Source organism: Ambystoma mexicanum, chromosome 12 (genome assembly GCF_040938575.1).
Source record: "Ambystoma mexicanum isolate Mex_15411 chromosome 12, UKY_AmexF1_1, whole genome shotgun sequence".
NCBI lineage: Eukaryota > Metazoa > Chordata > Amphibia > Caudata > Ambystomatidae > Ambystoma > Ambystoma mexicanum.
In genome coordinates this window covers 852,843,031-852,862,191 of record NC_090936.1, presented here as the reverse complement: position 1 = coordinate 852,862,191, position 19,161 = coordinate 852,843,031, and the positions used below count along the sequence as shown (strand labels likewise).

At 47.2% G+C, this 19,161-nt stretch overlaps 1 protein-coding gene across 4 annotated transcripts in view; it reads left to right on the top strand.

Moving 5' to 3' along the window:
- The window catches only part of CEP290 (centrosomal protein 290), a 3,224,991-nt gene that overhangs the window by 2,435,245 nt on the left and 770,585 nt on the right, over positions 1–19,161 (top strand). The window lies entirely within an intron of this gene.

The window sequence follows — 19,161 nt, the reverse complement described above, 5'->3', positions numbered from 1 at the left end:
TCAGCCGCTCTCCACACTCAGCCGCTCTCCACACTCAGCCGCTCTCCACACTCAGCCGCTCTCCACACTCAGCCGCTCTCCACACTCATCAATACTCATTCACTCTCCACGCTCCTCTGCCCTCCACGCTCCTCTGCCCTCCACGCTCCTCTGCCCTCCACGCTCCTCTGCCCTCCACGCTCCTCTGCCCTCCACACACTCATCCTCTCTCCACACACTCATCCTCTCTCCATGCTCGTTCCCTATTACACGTTCATCTAGCCAGACGTTCATCCAGTGTATACGTTCGTCCGTTCATCTGCTCTCCACACTCATCCGCTCTCCACACTCATCCGCTCATTCGCTCTCCACGCTCATCAGCTCCCCACTCTCATCTTCATTACATACTCGTTCGCTCTTACGCGTTCGTCTGGCCAAGCGTCAACTCTACACGTACTCATCGTGCTCTACACACACTAACCATTCTGCACACTCATTGGCTTTAGTATGTTCATCTATTTCGTCCGATCTCTATAGACATTTGATCTTTCTAGTCGTCTGTTCTTCCACTTATGCACCTTTCGACTTAGTGTATTCATCTGTTCAATACACTTCATCCATTCTAGTTATTCCATCTATGTCATTCACTGCGTTCCCTCCTCATTCATTATGTGCATTTCGTCGGTTCAGATCTCCTACTTCCCCAATGATTTATTCCTATTATCCACTTCACTGTTTCGATCTACATTACTCGTTTTTTTGTTTGACTTTCTAGTTTACATTTGAGTTTATTTAGCTGTCAATTTCTTGTTCTAGGTAGTTTGCTGGGTCGGTGTTATTGTGATGATGCTAATTTGGAAACGGTTGGTTTTAGGGGAAGAGCCTGGTTTTCAGTAGTTTACGGAAGGCCGTTAAGTCCTCAGTTAGGCGGATGTGGGGTGGGAGCGAGTTCCACAGGGTTGGGGCCAGGGCTGAGAATGATGATCCGCCTAACCTGACTGAGTTTGTCTTTGGAATTACTAGGAGGCCGGCTGAGCTTGATCTTAGGGTGCGAGTGGGATGATAAGGTATTAGCTTGTCTTGGGGATATTGGGGTCCAGTTTTATGCAGTGCTTGATGGGAGAGGCATAGGGTTTGGAAAGCCACCCTACGGGCTACTGGAAGCCAGTGCAGTGTCTTAAGGTCTGGGGATACGTGGTCTCTTGGGCCGAGCGCAAGTAGCATTTTGGCCGCCGCGTTTTGTGCTCTTTGGAGTTTATTCAGTTGGTAGGCATGAATTCCGAGGTATAGGGGGTTTCCGTAGTCTAGTCTTGATATGACGATTGATGGGACCGTAGAGACTGTGCTGGGAAATGAGAGGTATGGAAAGATGCGCCTAAGGGTTTTAAGGTGGGAGTGGCAGGATTTCGAGACATTGTTGACTTGGCGCAAGTGTGTTAGGTCGGAGTCCAGGGTGCATCCAAGATTTTTTACTGTGTTGGAGGGTGTCGGTGAGTTGCCCATGGCTGGTGGCCAGGGTAGTGGGTGCAGAAGGAGATCGGAGTTGCCGCAGACCATGATTTCTGTTTTGGAGGGGTTTAACACGAGGTGGCTTTGGGTCATCCAGAGTTCTATGTTAAGGAGGCAGGATGCCAGGTCAGGTCGGGAGTTGGGTTTCGAGTTCAGGAATTTTATAATTAGTTGAGTGTCGTCGGCATAGTTGTAGCATAGGATGTTGTGTGAACGAATTATTAGTGGGAGGGTGGTCAGGTAGAGATTGAACAGGAGGGCGGATAGACATGCTCCTTGAGGGACTGCCGTGTCAACTGGCCAGGCTTGTGAGGTAAAGCTGGAGAGTGTCGTTATTTGGTGCCTGTCTTTGAGGAATGAAGCTATCCATTTAAGGGCGGTTCCACGAATTCCCAGGGAGTGGAGGCGGTCTAAGGATTCAGTGATTGATCTTGTCAAAGGCGGCCGATAGGTCGAGCAGGATTAGTGCGGCGCATCCCGCGGAGTCTGCTGTCATTTTAAGGTCGTCCCAGATCGAGGTTAGGGTGGTTTCAGTTCTGTGACGTGTTCTGAAACCTGATTGGGCGGGGTCTAGGAGATTGTTGGCTTCCACAAAGGCATTTAGTTGAGAGTAGGCGGTTCGGTCAATGAGTTTGGCAAGGAACCTGGTGTTTGAGATTGGGCGGTAGTTTTTGGGTTCGAGAGGGTCGAGCGAAGGTTTTTTAATTAGAGGTTTGACGTGCACTATTTTGAATGCGTCGGGAAAGATACCGGAGGAGAGGGAGGCATTTATGATAGATCTTGCATGTTCTCCTGCGCAGGTGGAAGCAAATATTTCTTTAAGGGTTGTGGCTGGGCAAGGGTCCAGTTGTGATCCAGATGGTTTGCGGGCAGATAGAAGTTTGTGAAATTGTTCTGGTGATAATGGACTAAAGGCTTCGAACGTTGGTTGCGTAGAGGATCGCAGCTGATGGGCTGGGCGGTACGGGCGGGGGATTGCCCAGTGGCTGTAATAGAGCCAGTTTGGTGTTTAGAGTTTTTGTCCTTTCGATAGCCGTGTTGTAAAAGTGGAGGGAGAGTGAGTCGCACAGTGATTGTGAGGGGGTTGGGACGGTTGTATTGCAAGCCGGATTGGTAAATTCGTAGATGATTTTGTGGAGTTCTTTGCTTGGGTTTTTGCAGTTTAGGATTCGGGTGTTGTAGTGGGCTTTTTTTTGCTTTCCGGATTTCAGCCTTGTACCGATATAGGTGTCGGGCCAAGGTGGTCCTGCTCTCGTGGGTTTTCTGTTTCTGCCATTTGCGTTCTAGGTATTTGTAATGTCGTTTAGTGGTCTTCAATTCAGGAGTGAACCATCTGGGGAAAGGGCCACGGCTTGTTGATGGTTTGCACGGGGGTGTGAGTCGCAGCAGGGATGCGTTGAGCAATGAGTCAAAGGCCTCAGGGGTTAGTTGGTTGTTGGGACGGCAGGTGGGTGGTGGAGATTGTTGGAGTGCCTCGGCTAGGTCCGGGGTGATCATTAGTTTTTTCCAGCATTTGTGTAAATTCGGAGGTTCGGATGCGAGTAGGGGAAGGGGGTCGGGTGAGTGGATGGCGAAGGAGAGAATGAAGTGATCGGACCAGATGATGGGGGTGGGGGGATTTAAATGAATCGGGTGTTGGAGCTAAAGATGGCATCAAGAGTGTGTCCTTTGTAGTGAGTCGGGCCGCTTATGTGAGGTTGGAGATTAATTGCATCTAAACCGTCAACCAGGGAGTGTGTCATAGGGTTGGTGGGGATGTCGAACCATATGTTGAAGTCTCCAGGGAGGGTGAGGTTGGGATGGTTTAGTTGGAGGGTGGCGATAGAATCGCAGAGGTTGTTTGCGAATTGTCTATCGTAGCCAGGGGGCCTGTAGATTATTAGGAAACTGTGTGAGAGCGACGGGGAGAGGGATAGTTTAACGAGGAGAGATTCGCAGGATGGGATGGTAGGTTGGTTGTCAATGATTGAGGCGTGGAAGAGAGATTTGAAGACAAATGCTACCCCCCCCCTCCTCTGGACGGACGGTTCAATGGGATGAGGGAGTAGCCGGGGGGGAAAGGCTTCATAGGCGATTGGGCCGAAGTTATCAGAGAACCAGGTTTCAGTGATGAAGAATAGGTCTGGTTTGACAGATGCGAGGAGGTCAAAGATGCAATGTCTGTTTTTTGCTACAGATTGGGCGTTAAATAGGATACAGTTCACATCGGCAGGCAAGGTAGGTCTCGGAGCTGGAGCAGGATGGGGCAGAGGCGGAGAGAGTGGAGGGGGAGGGGTAAGGTGGGTGATGCTAGAGGGGAATAGTGGGCGGGCAGATAATTTGGCACGTTTCGGGCGGGGTTAGGTGGCTGGATGTGATAGGATGATCAGGTTTGGGTTGGGGGATTTGAGGGTGGGGTGTGGGCGGTTGGGATTTTCAGTTGTAGTTGATGAGAAATCAATGGAGAGGGATTTCAGGAAGGGAGAGGCCACGTGGGAATGAGGAGATTGTGGGAGAGAGGTGGTGGGTCGAGACAGGGGAGGCGAAGAGTGCTGAGTGATTGAGGGGGACCAGGGACGGTTCCTCTTTAGTTTCTTTGCTGCAACTGGTGTGTGAGATAGGGTAGGGGGGCCAGAGGGGGAGAGGGAAGCAGCTTGGGTTCGTGCTAGGGCTAGGCGCGCCGTTTTTAGGGAGGGGAAAGGGTGCGGTCGGGGGGGAAGGTGGCAGGGGTATGAGGGCATGGCGGGGGGTGGGTGATTGCTGGGTGAGGTGTGCAAGGTCTGAGAGTGAGGGGAGCGGGTATGGGCAATGCTGAGGGGTCGGGGGTGGGGTTAAGGGGATGAGTGGTCTTAGGGTGAGCGGCTTGCCATCGTGCCCCCCTGGTTTGGTGTTTGGAGAGGGGAGTGGCAGCGAGTGCGGAGGAGGGTGGGGTGATTTGGGAGGGGGGGCGGGAGGGCAGGCAAATCGGAGAGTGGGGGTGGTTCACGGTGGTCGTTTCTTACAGACTCTGGTGGCGTGGGTGCACTCATGATTGGTGCGAGATTTTGGGAGCTTTTGGGTTGATTTGGGAGGGTTTTCTGATTATAGTTATGAGGTCAGGCTACTGGTTACAGCTTCTGAGTGCAGTTGGGTATACTTCTAGATACGATTGGGCACACTTCTAAATTCAACTTTTCTCAGAGGGGTGATTGGGCACAACTTCTAAATGCAATTGGGTACACTTCTAAATGCAACTTTCTCAGAGAGGCTATTGGGCGCAACTTCTAAATGCAATTGGGTACACTTCTAAATGCAACTTTTCTCAGAGAGGCTATTGGGTGCAACTTCTAACTGCAATTGGGTACACTTTCTAAATGCAGCTTTTCTCAGAGAGGCTATTGGGCGCAACTTCTAAATGCAATTGGGCACACTTCTAAATGCTATTGGGCACACTTCTAAATGCAACTTTCTCAGAGAGGCTATTGGGTGCAACTTCTAAATGCCATTGGGTACACTTCTAAATGCAACTTTCTCAGAGAGGCTATTGGGTGCAACTTCTAAATGCAATTGGGTACACTTTCTAAATGCAGCTTTTCTCAGAGAGGCTATTGGGCGCGTCTGTTACGCTCACCTGGTTCCCACGGGGGCGTCGACCGGAACTGGGCCGCTGTTGTTTCCACCAGCGTGACGTGCAGCGCCGAGATGACTGACTGGACTGGCCCGCTCAGCCTAGTTTGTCTGGCTCGCAAGAATATTCTTCTGCAAAGGAGAAGAGGAATTAACCACCCGTGGAATTGAGTGTCAACCCACCTTCCCCACAGATCACTCTTGATGTCCACTCCTTAGTCTCACCTGATGGTTTGGAAGGATGAGCTCTCCATCCTGTGTCGACCGCAGGGGCGCGTTGGTGACCAGTTACTTCACTGGCGTAGAGGAATTGGTGAGTTCCAGTATTGACTCTAAAGTCCAATTGTTCATAAGAGTTCAAATGTCTGATCTTCACTCTGTCCGATTCCTTGCAGGTTGCCGATTAATCCACTCGAAGATTTCCAAATGGCACTTGGTAAGATTCAGGTAAGTCTATTGTGGTTTTCCCCTTAGGGGCCGGGGTACGGCGATGAAGCAGAGTTGACTGTGCCGACCCGAGATGAGGTGAGACCCCCGTGGTAAATCGGGTAAGTTTTGTGGGGGGGTAACTGGTATTGTCTTTGCTTTCTCCACTTATGGGCCGGGGTACGGCGATGAAGCAGAGTTGACTGCGCCGACCCGAGATGAGGCGAGTAGCTCACGTGGTAAATCAGGTAAGTCCTTGGGGGTAGCTTGTATAGCCTTGGAGAGTCCCCTTGCTCACCTTGCTGTCTTTGTCTCCTTAGGTGTCGGAGGGCGGCCACGAGATGGAGAGAGCGTGATGGAATGCTGAAGTACCGCCAAGCAGGTGAGTTCAGCGCGGCGCCGTAGGAATGCGAAGCGATGCTTCAAAAACTTCTGTCTTTCAATTCCGTGGCGAAATGGATCAGGATTCAGGTAAGGATTAACGTTAAAACTCCTGTTCTAACCTTTATCCTTCTTTTCTTCTTGTTTCAGGAGTCCCAGGACTGAAGCGGGCGTGGCTTGAGACTGGAGCTGCTGAAAACACGGTGAGCGTTACGCTGCAGCAAGCAGAATAACGCGAAGCACGTGTGGCTGTCCGGGCGTGGTTTAAATAGCCTTGGAAGAAGATCCAGGTAAGTATTCTTCCACAGCCCCACCCAAGTAACAAAATAGTCCCTTCAGTAAAATAGTCCCTCCTAAGCCTCATTTGGCTTGAGTCTTCATGCAGCATTGTCTGCCTCAGGTGAGTATGCAGCATGGTCTGCTTCAGGTAAGTTATCAGTAATGAGCCTGGCGCCCATGGCGCCAGGACTGACTTTATCTTTATGAGCCTGGCGCCATAGGCGCCAGGACTGCATCAAAACAGCCCCTAATTGGGGCTTTTGGGCATGCTCCAAGTGGCATGATGCCTGCTTCCGGGGCTGCTGGGGCTGGTCTGGTCTTCCGGGGGCAGGCATCATGACAGCACTCCCCCTCAAGGCCCCTCCTAAAGTCGTTCTCCCCCTTGGCCGTGGTTAGTCTGGAAATTCCCGATGGAACCTCTTCACTAAACGAGGTGCATGCACGTGGTCACTAGGTTCCCAAGACCTTTCCTGCGGACCATAACCTTTCCAGTCAATTAGGTAAAAGAGTTTTGATCTCACTCTTTTTGAGTCCAAAATATTCTTGACTTCGAACTCGGGCTCCCCGTCTATGAGGATAGGTTCAGGTGGAGTGGTTAGCCTAGTTCCTGGTTGCACTGGCTTCAAAAGAGACACATGGAAGACAGGATGGATTCGCATATGAGCAGGTAGGTCCAACTTGACGGCGACTGGGTTAATAATTGCCTTGAAAGAAAAAGGACCCAAATATTTGGGGTTAAAGGTCCGAGTCCCCTTGAGTGGTAAGTGCTTAGTGGCTAACCATACTTGGTCCCCTATTTGGTATTGAGGAACTTCACTTCTGTGCTGATCCGCATCTTTTTTGTATTTTTCCTTAGCCTTTTGCAAATGGATGGTTGCTTCTTTTCTTTAAAGGCTTGTGTAATAACAGCGTGGAGATGGTCCACTGCGGGCATCTCTAAATGCTGGGGTGAGTCCAAATCCGAGGTTCGAGGATGGTGCCCATAAATGGTAAAAAAAGGACTTTGTCCAGTTCCTGAGTGTACGGAATGATTGTACGCATACTCTGCGATCCACAGAATGTCTTTCCAATTCCCCTCAGACTGATGTAGCATACAACGGAGGTACTGTTCAAGAGTCTGGTTGGTCCTCTCCGTTTGACCGTCGGTCTGAGGGTGGTGACTGGTCGAAAGCCTAACATCAATTTGTGCCAGTTGGCAGCATTTCCTCCAGAAATGTGAAATGAATTGACTGCCCCGATCTGAAATTAACACTGAAGGAAAGCCATGCAGGCGGACAACGTTTTCAAGGAATTCCTTGGCCAGGATTGAAGCTGAAGGTATCCCTTTTAAAGGAATGAAGTGGGCCATTTTAGAAAAAAAGATCTACAATAACTAGAATGGTATTGTAACCTTGGTACGGGGGTAAATCTGTGATGAAGTCTAATGACAAGGTTTGCCAAGGGGTAGGTGGTATGTCTAATGGTTGCAATAATCCTGCAGGTTTTTTCTTTTGCCCTTTATTTTGTGCGCAAATGCCACAAGACATGGCAAATGTCTTGACATCCTTTCGCCAGGTGGGCCACCAAAATTGCTTCCTAATTTTAGCTTCGGTTTTTGCAATACCCGGATGCCCTTCTATTAAGGTGTCATGGTAATGGGAAATGACAAGTTCCTGTAGTTCCTTTTGCAGTAAAAATAGCCGGCCTTGGTAATAAGGTAAATCATCGATGACAGAGTACTCTGGACCTTTCTTTGCCCAGTCCTGTAGGGCAACGGAATCAAAGAGTTGGTGGATCTTGTTTTGAATGTCCTCCAGTGTCTGTATGGATGTCAGGCCAAGGATTCTCTGTTCCGGAATTATGGGTATGGGTTCTAAAGTTATTTCTGCTTCTCCCATTCCAATCCGGGACAAGGCGTCTGCTTTACCATTCTTACAACCTGGTCGATAGGTTATTACAAAATCAAACTCGGCGAAGAACAATGCCCAAAGGAGTTGGCGCGAAGATTGGGCTTTGGCTGTCTTTAGGTATTGTAAGTTGCGGTGATCGGTGATGACCGTGATGGTATGTCTGGCACCCAGTAGATAGTGCCGCCAAGCCTTGAAGGCGGACTTGATGGCCAGCAGCTCCTTGTCGGTTATGGCATAGTTTGATTCGGGGGCTGAAAATGTTCTTGACCAAAACGCCACTGGGTGAAGCTGGTTAGTTTCGGGATCCTTTTGGGAAAGGACTGCTCCCATGGCTGAACTGGATGCATCTGTTTCCACTATGTAGGGAAGCTCGGGGCGCGGGTGTCTTAATATGGGAGCAGATGTGAATTTAGCTTTTAACTCTTGGAAGGCGTTCTCGGCTTCCTCTGTCCACACAAAGCGTTTGTTTTTTCGCAATAGCGTTGTAATGGGATGTACAATGTGCGAGAAGTCCGGGATAAACCTGCGGTAGAAATTGGCAAAGCCAAGCATGCTTTGAACTCCTTTGATTGAACTTGGCGAAGGCAAATTAAGAATGGCATCCACTTTTCGTGTATCCATCCGGATTCCTCTCGGGGTCAGAATAAATCCAAGGAATTCCACTTCCGTAGTGTGGAAGATGCACTTTTCCAGTTTAGCATATAATTTATGCTGGCGTAACTTCTCTAGGACTGCTCGGACGTGTTTTACATGCTCAGATTCTGATAAAGAGTATACTAAGATGTCGTCGATGTAAACGACCACACAAACGTCGATAAGCTCTCGGAGGACATCGTTCATGAAGAACTGGAAGGCTGCTGGTGCATTGCATAGTCCGAAGGGCATCACCTGGTACTCAAATAGTCCGTACTTGGTGCGAAAAGCAGTCTTCCATTCGTCACCCTCTTTGACACGTACCAGATGATATGCCCCCCGAAGGTCTAGTTTCGTGTATATACAAGCGTCCTTCACCTGGTCTAGTAGTTCTGGGATCAAAGGCAGTGGGTATCGATTCTTGATGGTTATCTGATTCAGTGCGCAGTAGTCTATACATGTTCTAAGGTCGCCTTCCTTTTTCGGTACGAAGAACAAAGCTGAAGATGCAGGGGACTTGGACGGGCGAATGAAGCCATTAGCAAGGTACTGGTCTACGTACTGGCGCAAATGGAGATTTTCGGGTTCCGTAAGGGCATAGATTCTGCTGCAAGGTGGTTGTGCTCCAGGTACAAGATCTATTTGACAATCATACGATCTCTGAGGTGGTAAGGTGTTTGCCTGTTCCTTTTGGAAGACATCCTGAAAGTCTTGGTATTCAACAGGTAATTGTATGGCTACTGGAATTACTGGGGCTAGGACTGAGTTTTGAGTTTTCCTTGGGTAGCAGGTGTGAGCACATTCTGGGAAGGTTAGTCTCTTCTCTCGCCAATCAATACAGGGATTATGTTTTTCCAACCAAGGTATCCCCAGTATCAGCTGGAACTGTGGGGCCTTGATTAAGTCGAACATCATAGCCTCTCGATGCCCATCTTGACTCAGCAATGTCATCTCTGCAGTGGAATGAGTTACGGGTCCAGAGGCAATTTCCATTCCATCTACAGTGGTGACAACATCGGCCGTGGTCTTGCGGGTGAGAGATAGATTCATCCTGGTAGCAAATTCCCAGTCCAAGTAATTTCCTATGGCTCCACTGTCTACGTACGCCTTTACCGCGTGCATGCGTGATGGCTGCTCTGGATGTACAAGGACCATGGGTATGGTGAAATGCAAGGTCAGAGTATCCGTCTTTAAGTTGTTTCCCGAGTCAGATTTCACATGGTTTTCGTCTGCTGCTCCTATAACTTTCTTGGGTGGTTTTACAGGGCAGTTCCGAAGAAAATGACCAGTAGTTCCTCAATATAAACAAAATTGCAGTTGCCGTCTTCTATCTCTCTCCTTTTAGGTTAAGGGTCCTTTAACCCCCCCGATTTGCATAGGTTCTGAGACATCTACTCCCTTGGAGCTTACGTGGGTTTTAACCAACACCCTGTTCTCAAACTTGGTTCGGTCAGCCTTCCTGGTTTGAAGTCTGTGATCGAGCTGGACCACTAGATCTATATATTCAGCACAGTCTTGAGGCGGGTTCACGATTTGGGCCAAAACATCTGAGTTCTCCACGAAGTCCTCGATGGAATAATGTGATTCGCCTGGCTTCAGGCCATTCGGTTTCCACTACTAATTTATTGAAAGTTGCAATGTAAGATAAAAGATCCTGGTTACCTTGACGTAGGGATAAAAGTTCGTTGTCCAAAGCCTGTCCTCGGGAGTGTCAGGCGAATAGTCTTTCCATGCTTGTTCGAAAACCCTGGAAATCTCGAAGAATCGGGTCATCCTGGTTAACTAGTGGAATGGACCAATCCGCCGCACTGCCGCTGAGATATGACAGTACAAAGGCTACCTTGGCCTGATTGTTTGGGAAAGCTCCAGGTCTACATAAAAAGTGCAAGCGGCATTGATTCATGAATGTTGCAAACCCTTTTGGCTCTCCGGCAAAGCGTTCAGGCGGAGCCAAAGGAATGGCTCCAGGTAAATTTATCTGCACTGGGTTACTCGATGGTACAGGAGCTGGACTTGCCCCAAGTCCTGGTAGAGGTGTTTGTCCAGCCTGGCTCTGTAATAGTTGTCTGGCCAACTCATCAGTTCGTTCTTTTGACACTATCAGTTCCCTCCTGAGGGCATTGGTTTCTTGGCGGGCGGAATGCACTTCGGCCCTTAATTCCCCTAATAATTGGGCCAACTGATCAGTTTCTGAGGTCTCCATGACGCCCAGGTGGGTATTTGTGGGTAGGCTTCGCGTTCTGTTACGCTCACCTGGTTCCCACGGGGCGTTGACCGGAACTGGGCCGCTGTTGTTTCCACCAGCGCGACGTGTAGCGCCGAGATGACTGACAGGACTGGCCCGCTCAGCCTAGTTTGTCTTGCTCGCAAGAATATTCTTCTGCAAAGGAGAAGAGGAATTAACCACCCGTGGAATTGAGTGTCAACCCACCTTCCCCACTCCCGTTGTCTTCCCACAGATCACTCTTGATGTCCCCTCCTTAGTCTCACCTGATGGTTTGGAAGGATGAGCTCTCCATCCTGCGTCGACCGCAGGGGCGCGTTGGTGACCAGTTACTTCACTGGCGTAGAGGAATTGGTGAGTTCCAGTATTGACTCTAAAGTCCAATTGTTCATAAGAGTTCAAATGTCTGATCTTCACTCTGTCCAATTCCTTGCAGGTTGCCGATTAATCCACTCGAAGATTTCCAAATGGCACTTGGTAAGATTCAGGTAAGTCTATTGTGGTTTTCCCCTTAGGGGCCGGGGTACGGCGATGAAGCAGAGTTGACTGTGCCGACCCGAGATGAGGTGAGACCCCCGTGGTAAATCAGGTAAGTTTTGTGGGGGGGTAACTGGTATTGTCTTTGCTTTCTCCCCTTAGGGGCCGGGGTACGGCGATGAAGCAGAGTTGACTGCACCGACCCGAGATGAGGTGAGTAGCTCCCGTGGTAAATCAGGTAAGTCCTAGGGGGTAGCTTGTATAGCCTTAGAGAGTCCCCTTGCTCACCTTGCTGTCTTTGTCTCCTTAGGTGTCGGAGGGCGGCCACGAGATGGAGAGAGTGTGATGGAATGCTGAAGTACCGCCAAGCAGGTGAGTTCAGCGCGGCGCCGTAGGAATGCGAAGCGATGCTTCAAAGACTTCTGTCTTTCAGTTCCGTGGCAAAATGGATCAGGATTCAGGTAAGGATTAACGTTAAAACTCCTTTTCTAACCTTTATCCTTCTTTTCTTCTTGTTTCAGGAGTCCCAGGACTGAAGCGGGCGTGGCTGAAGACTGGAGCTGCTGAAAACACGGTGAGCGTTACGCTGCAGCAAGCAGAATAACGCGAAGCACGTGTGGCTGTCCGGGCGTGGTTTAAATAGCCTTGGAAGAAGATCCAGGTAAGTATTCTTCCACAGCCCCACCCAAGTAACAAAATAGTCCCTTCAGTAAAATAGTCCCTCCTAAGCCTCATTTGGCTTGAGTCTTCATGCAGCATGGTCTGCCTCAGGTGAGGACTGGCGCCAGGACTGACTTTTTCTTTATGAGCCTGGTGCCATAGGCGCCAGGACTGCACCCAAACAGCCCCTAACTGGGGCTTTTGGGCATGCTACAAGTGGCATGATGCCTGCTTCCGGGGCTGCTGGGCCTGGTCTGGTCTTCCGGGGGCAGGCATCATGACAGCGACTTCTAAATGCAATTGGGCACACTTCTATATGCAATTGGGTACACTTCTAAATTCAACTTTTCTCAGAGGGGCAATTCGGCGCAAACTTCTAAGTGCAGTTGGGTACACTTCTAATTTCAACTTTTCTCAGAGAGGCTATTGGTCACAATTTCTAAGTGCAATTGGGTACACTTCTAACTTCAACTATTCTCATAGAGGCTGTTGGTCATACTTCTAGGTGCAATTGGATACACTTCTGAATTCAACTTTCTCAGAGAGGCTATTGGTCACAACTTCTAGATGCAATTGGGTACACTTCTAAATGCAATTGGGTACTCTTCTAAGTGCAATTGGGTACAACTTCTAAATTTAACTTTTCTCAGAGAGGCTATTGGGCGCAGCTTTTAACTGTAATTGGGTACACTTCTAAATGCAGCTTTCTCAGAGAGGCTATTGGGCGCAACTTCTAAATGCAATTGGGTACACTTCTAAATGCAACTTTCTCAGAGGGGCTATTGGGCGCAGCTTCTAAATGCAGTTGGGTACACTTCTAAATGCAACTTTCTCAGAGAGGCTATTGGGCGCAACTTCTAAATGCAATTGGGTACTCTTCTAAATGCAATTGGGTACAACTTCTAAATTCAACTTTTCTCAGAGAGGCTATTGGTCACAACTTCTAGATGCAATTGGGTACTCTTCTAAATGCAATTGGGTACTCTTCTAAATGCAATTGGGTACAACTTCTAGATTCAACTTTTCTCAGAGAGGCTATTGGTCACAACTTCTAGATGCAATTGGGTACACTTCTAAATGTAATTTGGTACACTTCTAAATGCAATTGGGTACAACTTCTAAATGCAACTTTTCTCAGAGAGGCTATTGGTCACAACTTATAGATGCAATTGGGTACACTTCTAAATGCAATTGGCTACTCTTCTAAATGCAATTGGGTACAACTTCTAAATTCAACTTTTCTCAGAGAGGCTATTGGTCACAACTTCTAGATGCAATTGGGTACACTTCTAGATGCAATTGGGTACACTTCTAGATGCAATTGGGTACACTTCTAAATGCAATTGGGTACTCTTGTAAATGCAATTGGCTACTCTTCTAAATGCAATTGGGTACAACTTCTAAATTCAACTTTTCTCAGAGAGGCTATTGGTCACAACTTCTAGATGCAATTGGGTACACTTCTAGATGCAATTGGGTACACTTCTAAATGCAATTGGCTACTCTTCTAAATGCAATTGGGTACAACTTCTAAATTCAACTTTTCTCAGAGAGGCTATTGGTCACAACTTCTAGATGCAATTGGGTACACTTCTAAATGCAATTGGGTACTCTTGTAAATGCAATTGGGTACACTTCTCAATTCAACTTTTCTCAGAGTGGCTATTGGTCACAACTTCTAGATGCAATTGGGTACACTTCTAGATGCAATTGGGTACTCTTCTAAATGCAATTGGGTACAGTTCTAAATTCAACTTTCTCAGAGAGGCTGTTGGGTGCACTACTAGATTCAACTTTCCACAGGTATAAAACAGGGTATCTAAATGTAATTATGCCGCAGAATAACGAGTTTACAGGGGTGAGGCTTCCTTAGTTGGGTGGTAGGGTAGTATGGCGTGAAGTAATTGCTTCTGGCCCGCCCGTTCCACACTTACTTGATGTTGGCTTCTTGCTTCTCCTGCGGATATCTGCAGATACGTTCTGGAGCCGTCTTTGTAGGAGCCGTCCTTTGCCTCTGGTCCTTAGCTGATGGGCTGCCGGGCAGAGGGCTGCCCTGGGAGTTCTGGTAATGGAGGGGAGTCTTTCATCTCAGCCAATCGGGTCGCTGGGCGGGCTTGGGGAGGCGGGATTACTTCGAATCAGGAAGCGGCGAGCGGAGTGGATGCGGGGGGGGGAACAGGGCTGCAACTAGGCTGATTTTAGGCAATTTTGGATTCAGATGCAGGGAAATGGGGTCACTGGGCAGAGATCTACTCACCAGGCACAGTGAGGACAAATGACATCATGAAGTCAACAGACTAACACCAGGGCCGTTTACCTGACGTATCCCAAAACAAGGATCAGGCAGAGTCAGGCAATTGACAATAACTACACACACACCTGAAAGCCCTTTCCCTTCCCCACAGGGATAAAAGGTGGAGCACGAGAGAACACTTGAACCAGGCAAAGCGCACAAGGAGGTGGCTGTTCCAGGACGACAGTTCAAGAGGAGGAGAAAGGCGGCAAGACTGAAAAAGACGACAAGGAGGGAAGTGCCCTTGCGCTTTTCAACCCAGAACTGCGAAGCCTCGGAAAGAGGAATTATAAGACCAGGAACTACAGCTAGCGTGTGGTGTAATAGATTTCAACAGTGTACATAGCCCTCCCACACTGATAACCAAGGCATAGGGAGGTGCTTGCTACTGTGGTACTGTACTTTATTCCAGAGACAAGAAACAACAAGGATTTTAGCACAGTCAGGGAGTCAGAGGGAGAACCGATAACAGACCAAGCTGTGTTGAGCGAGGGTTGCAAATGGCAACATGATTTGAACAAAGGAAATAACTGTTACTGAACTTTTAAAACCCTGGGAATGACCAGCTGCCGAGTGGTCCGGTGCCACGTTGGCGCTTATTCGAATCACTCTGGTAGGTCCCCTTTTGTTAAAACTACAGATACCAGGAGGCCCTAGGAGAGCCTGACGTAGGAGGTCAAAGTGGTCATACAAGGGTTCAGTAAAACCCCTTGTACACTCGAACGTCTATGACCCGGAACCCAAATGATTAAGGGTCAGAGTGGTCGGACTGGGGTTCCCATAAAAGTCCTCACCCACTCGAAAGTCTCTGACCCAGCAAACAGCGGAAGGCCAAGTGGCTCGAGCCTGACAGAGAGAAGCCAACGCATAAGAGCCACTGAGGAAGGTTTGAGCCTGACGGAGGGGAACCTTATGTGATAATAGAACTGTGTGAAGCTTGACTGGTGGCTTAAGAGAAAGCCTGACTAGGGGCTTAAGGGAAAGCCTGACTGGAGGCTGAGACTCAGACTTGGGTAAGGAAAGAACCTAAGGGGTCTGGAATGTCTTTCTTGTGAACTATGTTAAAATGGCAATATGAACCCAACTGAGGGATGCCAAGAAGAAAGCGAAGGCGGGTGAATCTCGTACTGTGATAAAGCCACTGGAAAGTTAAGGGAAGTGAATCCAACATTGTGATAAAACCTGAGTGAACTGTGTTGTTTGGCAAATGTGAACTCGGCTGAGGGATGCCTGCAAAGCTGGTGAAGCATGATAACCCAGTGAACATTGTGTTGTCAAAAGTGAACCCGGCTAAGGAATGTCCACAGTGTAAGGTTGTTTAAAAGGACATTGAGACTCGTGAATACTACACGTGAAGGGATTTTGAATAAAAGGCCATAGTGGACCCGACGGAGGGAGGCTAACATTCAAGAGGATCGGAGCCCGGTTGAGGGGGATCCAGAGGTGAAGAGTCATCACCCAACGTAAAGAATACGGAAAGGAACATTTGATTTGTTATTGTGAACACACCGGGCTCTCAGCGACAAGGGACTTTGTAGAAAAGAGATTTGAACGCCGAAAGTTCTGATATCGCTAAAAGGAACTGTAACGACATGCTGGAGAAGCCCAGGAGGGTGCTGTGCTCGAGAGTCCCGCCTTGTCCCGTGCTAAAAACACGGCGAAGGGAGACCCTGGCTATAACATGACATATCATTTTGTGAACACTCGTTTCTTTTCTGGTGTTTACATTATTTTTGTAACGTTAGCGGTAAGGATTGGCAGTATTTTTTTTTTTAGTATAGGCCTTTTTTATTTGACAAGACACCAGTAAGACTTCCTTATTATTATCATTATTTTTTTAATATCATGTTTTATAGTTTGTACACAAACTTTGAACATTTCATCTGATCTTTTCTGTTTACTACATTAGTTACATATTTAAAAGGTAAAAAGGAGAGCAAGAGAATAGAAGCTTCGAACAATGTAAAATGTGTAAAGTCTAATTGATATCGATGGACAATTCCGTACATTTTTCCAAGAATTGCATTGTCCTGAATATAAGTAGGAAGGCGTTTCCACTTACGATCGGTTCCCATCTTTCTACTGCTTTGTGGTGAATTGATTGCTGTGGAAGCATTCGGCCTAAAGTTTTTCTTGTTTCAGATAAAGATAGACAGTCAATGAATAGGTGGTGGAGGGATTCGATTGAGTCTGGTTGTTTACAGAATCTACAGAGTATTTCCTCCTTAGGGATTTGCCTGGTGCTCACAAGATATTCTCTAGTTGGTAGAATGTTGAGATGGAATCGGAGTACGGTGTCTCTTGTTCGTTTGCATGGGAATTTTATTAGGTATTTAGGAGGTTCATTCAGGGCTCGAGTCTCGTATCTCCTATAAAGCGATAGCCTGAATTTGTTTTTCTCTTTGATGGTGTGTATCCAATCAAGTTGTTGCTTTAGAGTTTTTGCTTTTGTCGGTCTATTGATTAGCATTTCACTACTTATTTCATAGGTTTTGAGTATTTGACGCCAAGCTTCTTTCCATCTGACCACAGTTGGCGTCTTGAATTCTATGTTGATGTTTCGGAGAAATCTGATTGTTGGAATGTCTTCTTCTGTTATGGTTTTTCTGTAGAGGGTGATGTGTTTCCGAGCATTTATGGAATCTAGCGACTGGATTGCTAGCTCAAAATGAATTCTGGCTATTAGGTATGACTTTGGGAGGGACAATACTTTTCACCAGAAGATTCCTTCCACGATCTTCCATATCTGTCGTGGTATGTTGAGTAGGCTCTCGCTTCCATATGTGAGTATGGGCGTAACTTTCTGATTGTAGAAAGTTAGGATCGGTTTCAATGAGAATTGCCCGTACTTCCTTTGAAGAATTGGCCCTCGTCGTGCAAGTGAGCGACTTTTATTTTTTAAGTGGTCCATCCAGTGTGCTTCGATTTGCGATTGGTTCAGCCAGATCCCGAGGTATTTTGTTGTGTTAACTGATTCTAGACGTTTCTCATCTAGGATTAGGTGGTATGTTTTTTGCCTTGGTGTTCTTCTTGGAAGTCAATGACATTGAGTGCTTGAAAAATACATTAAGGACATGTCAATTAACACTCTAAAAACGCAAATAGAGTCTCCTTTGTAAGCCGATAAGAGTCTTGTCAAGAAGCAACAGATCATCGGCATAAGGTATGTACGGTATCTGTGTTCCGTTGATTTTTGGAGGATATACTGGAATGCTAGTTTGGCTAGCCATGATGTCAAAAAAATAGAAATTAAAAAGTGTGGCTGCCAAGGGGCATCCTTGTTTGAGACCTCTCGCTGTAGGAATGGAAGCCGACACAGTACCAAAAAATGTTAGGCAGACTTTGACAGAGGTGTTACTATATAGGGCCTTGATTGGCTCTAGGATTTCAGATGGACAGTTCCAAATATGTAGTTTATTCAAAAGTTTAGTTCAGAGATTAGTCCGAATAAGTCGAGACATAACTCGGGCCAGTCTTCCGTTTGTTTCTTGATGTTGTGATTACTTAGCCCGTCCGGTCACGGAGCTCTTGAGGAGCTAAGATGTTTGATGTGTTATAAAATTTCTTCTCAATCCCATTTGTTGAACCAGTTCTTGTTGTATTCATGTGCGGCTTCAGTAATGTCTTTGGTTTTTATTGGGTTGCTATACAGTTTGGTGAAATGCTCAGTCCATGCTCTTTCGGGGACTTCAGGTGACAATCGGGCTTGGTTTGTATTATTCTTATTGAGTAGTTTCCCCCAAGTTCTCTTGTATTCTTATTTCCTAGGGTTTTAAGTGTGTTTTCGGCGTCATTCTGTATGAGGATGCATTTCATAGATTTCATCCAATTGTGGTGAGCTTGGTTAAGAGTGTGGATGATTTTGCAAGCTCTAGTTGGTTCAAATTTGCGCGCTGCAAGTATGTTTTTGCGTAGTAGTTTTTTCTTAGTGGCAATCAATTCAGCATATGAGGGAGTGTGGTCTGGGTGATTGTTCAAGGGGGGCTCTTTGATGTGTTTGGTAGGGAATCGGGAGCCATTCATAATTGATTTTGCATTTCGCTGGCTGGGTAGAATAATGGAATGTTTCTTTCAATGTCTGTATCCGGGAATCGGGTTTTCATAAATGGTTTAGTGCCGAGTTTATCTCAATATTACTGATATTTTCCTTGAGTAGAGGTTGGTATTCAGAAAACTATATCTGAGTAACTTTAATATGGTCTCTTTGATTCGTTGGGAGAACAGTTAGCCGTCTAGATGCTTCAACAATCTGGCTGGAGGCATATATATAATCAAGATAGGCTATTGAGTCCCCTCTGGACCATGTGTGGTGCGGGGTTTGATCTCACTTAATTCTCCCATTCAGTAAGGTTAGGTTTCGCATGTCCATCTCTTTTGACCATATTTTGGTTTTTTGGTCCATTTTCGAGATTGGTGTTTTTGTTCCAGATGTGTCGAATAGATGGAGGTTCATGTCTCTGCATAGGATCAGGTCTGTTTTGGTGTGTTTTATTCTGAGATCGTCTGTAGTGGTTGTGAGATCATCTGGAGTCTGTCATTGTTTTGAAGTTCCAGTATATGTTCACCAGCATGATTCGGTTGGGGTTTGGGTGGCGTGATTTTAGCGGTCTAGTGTTTTATCACCGTGTTCAAGTATGGTAATTTGTGTCTAATTGTTCGGATTTTAGGTTTCTATCAGATGGAGATTTGCATCTATTTTCCAGAGTATCATAAGTCTGGCGTAGGGTCGCCCTTTTTTCCATAGAACTGCCGGATTGATGCAATTCAGGTAATCGTCACACGTTGGTTTGTTAAGTAGCCAGGTTTCTTGTAGGCAGATGATTTCA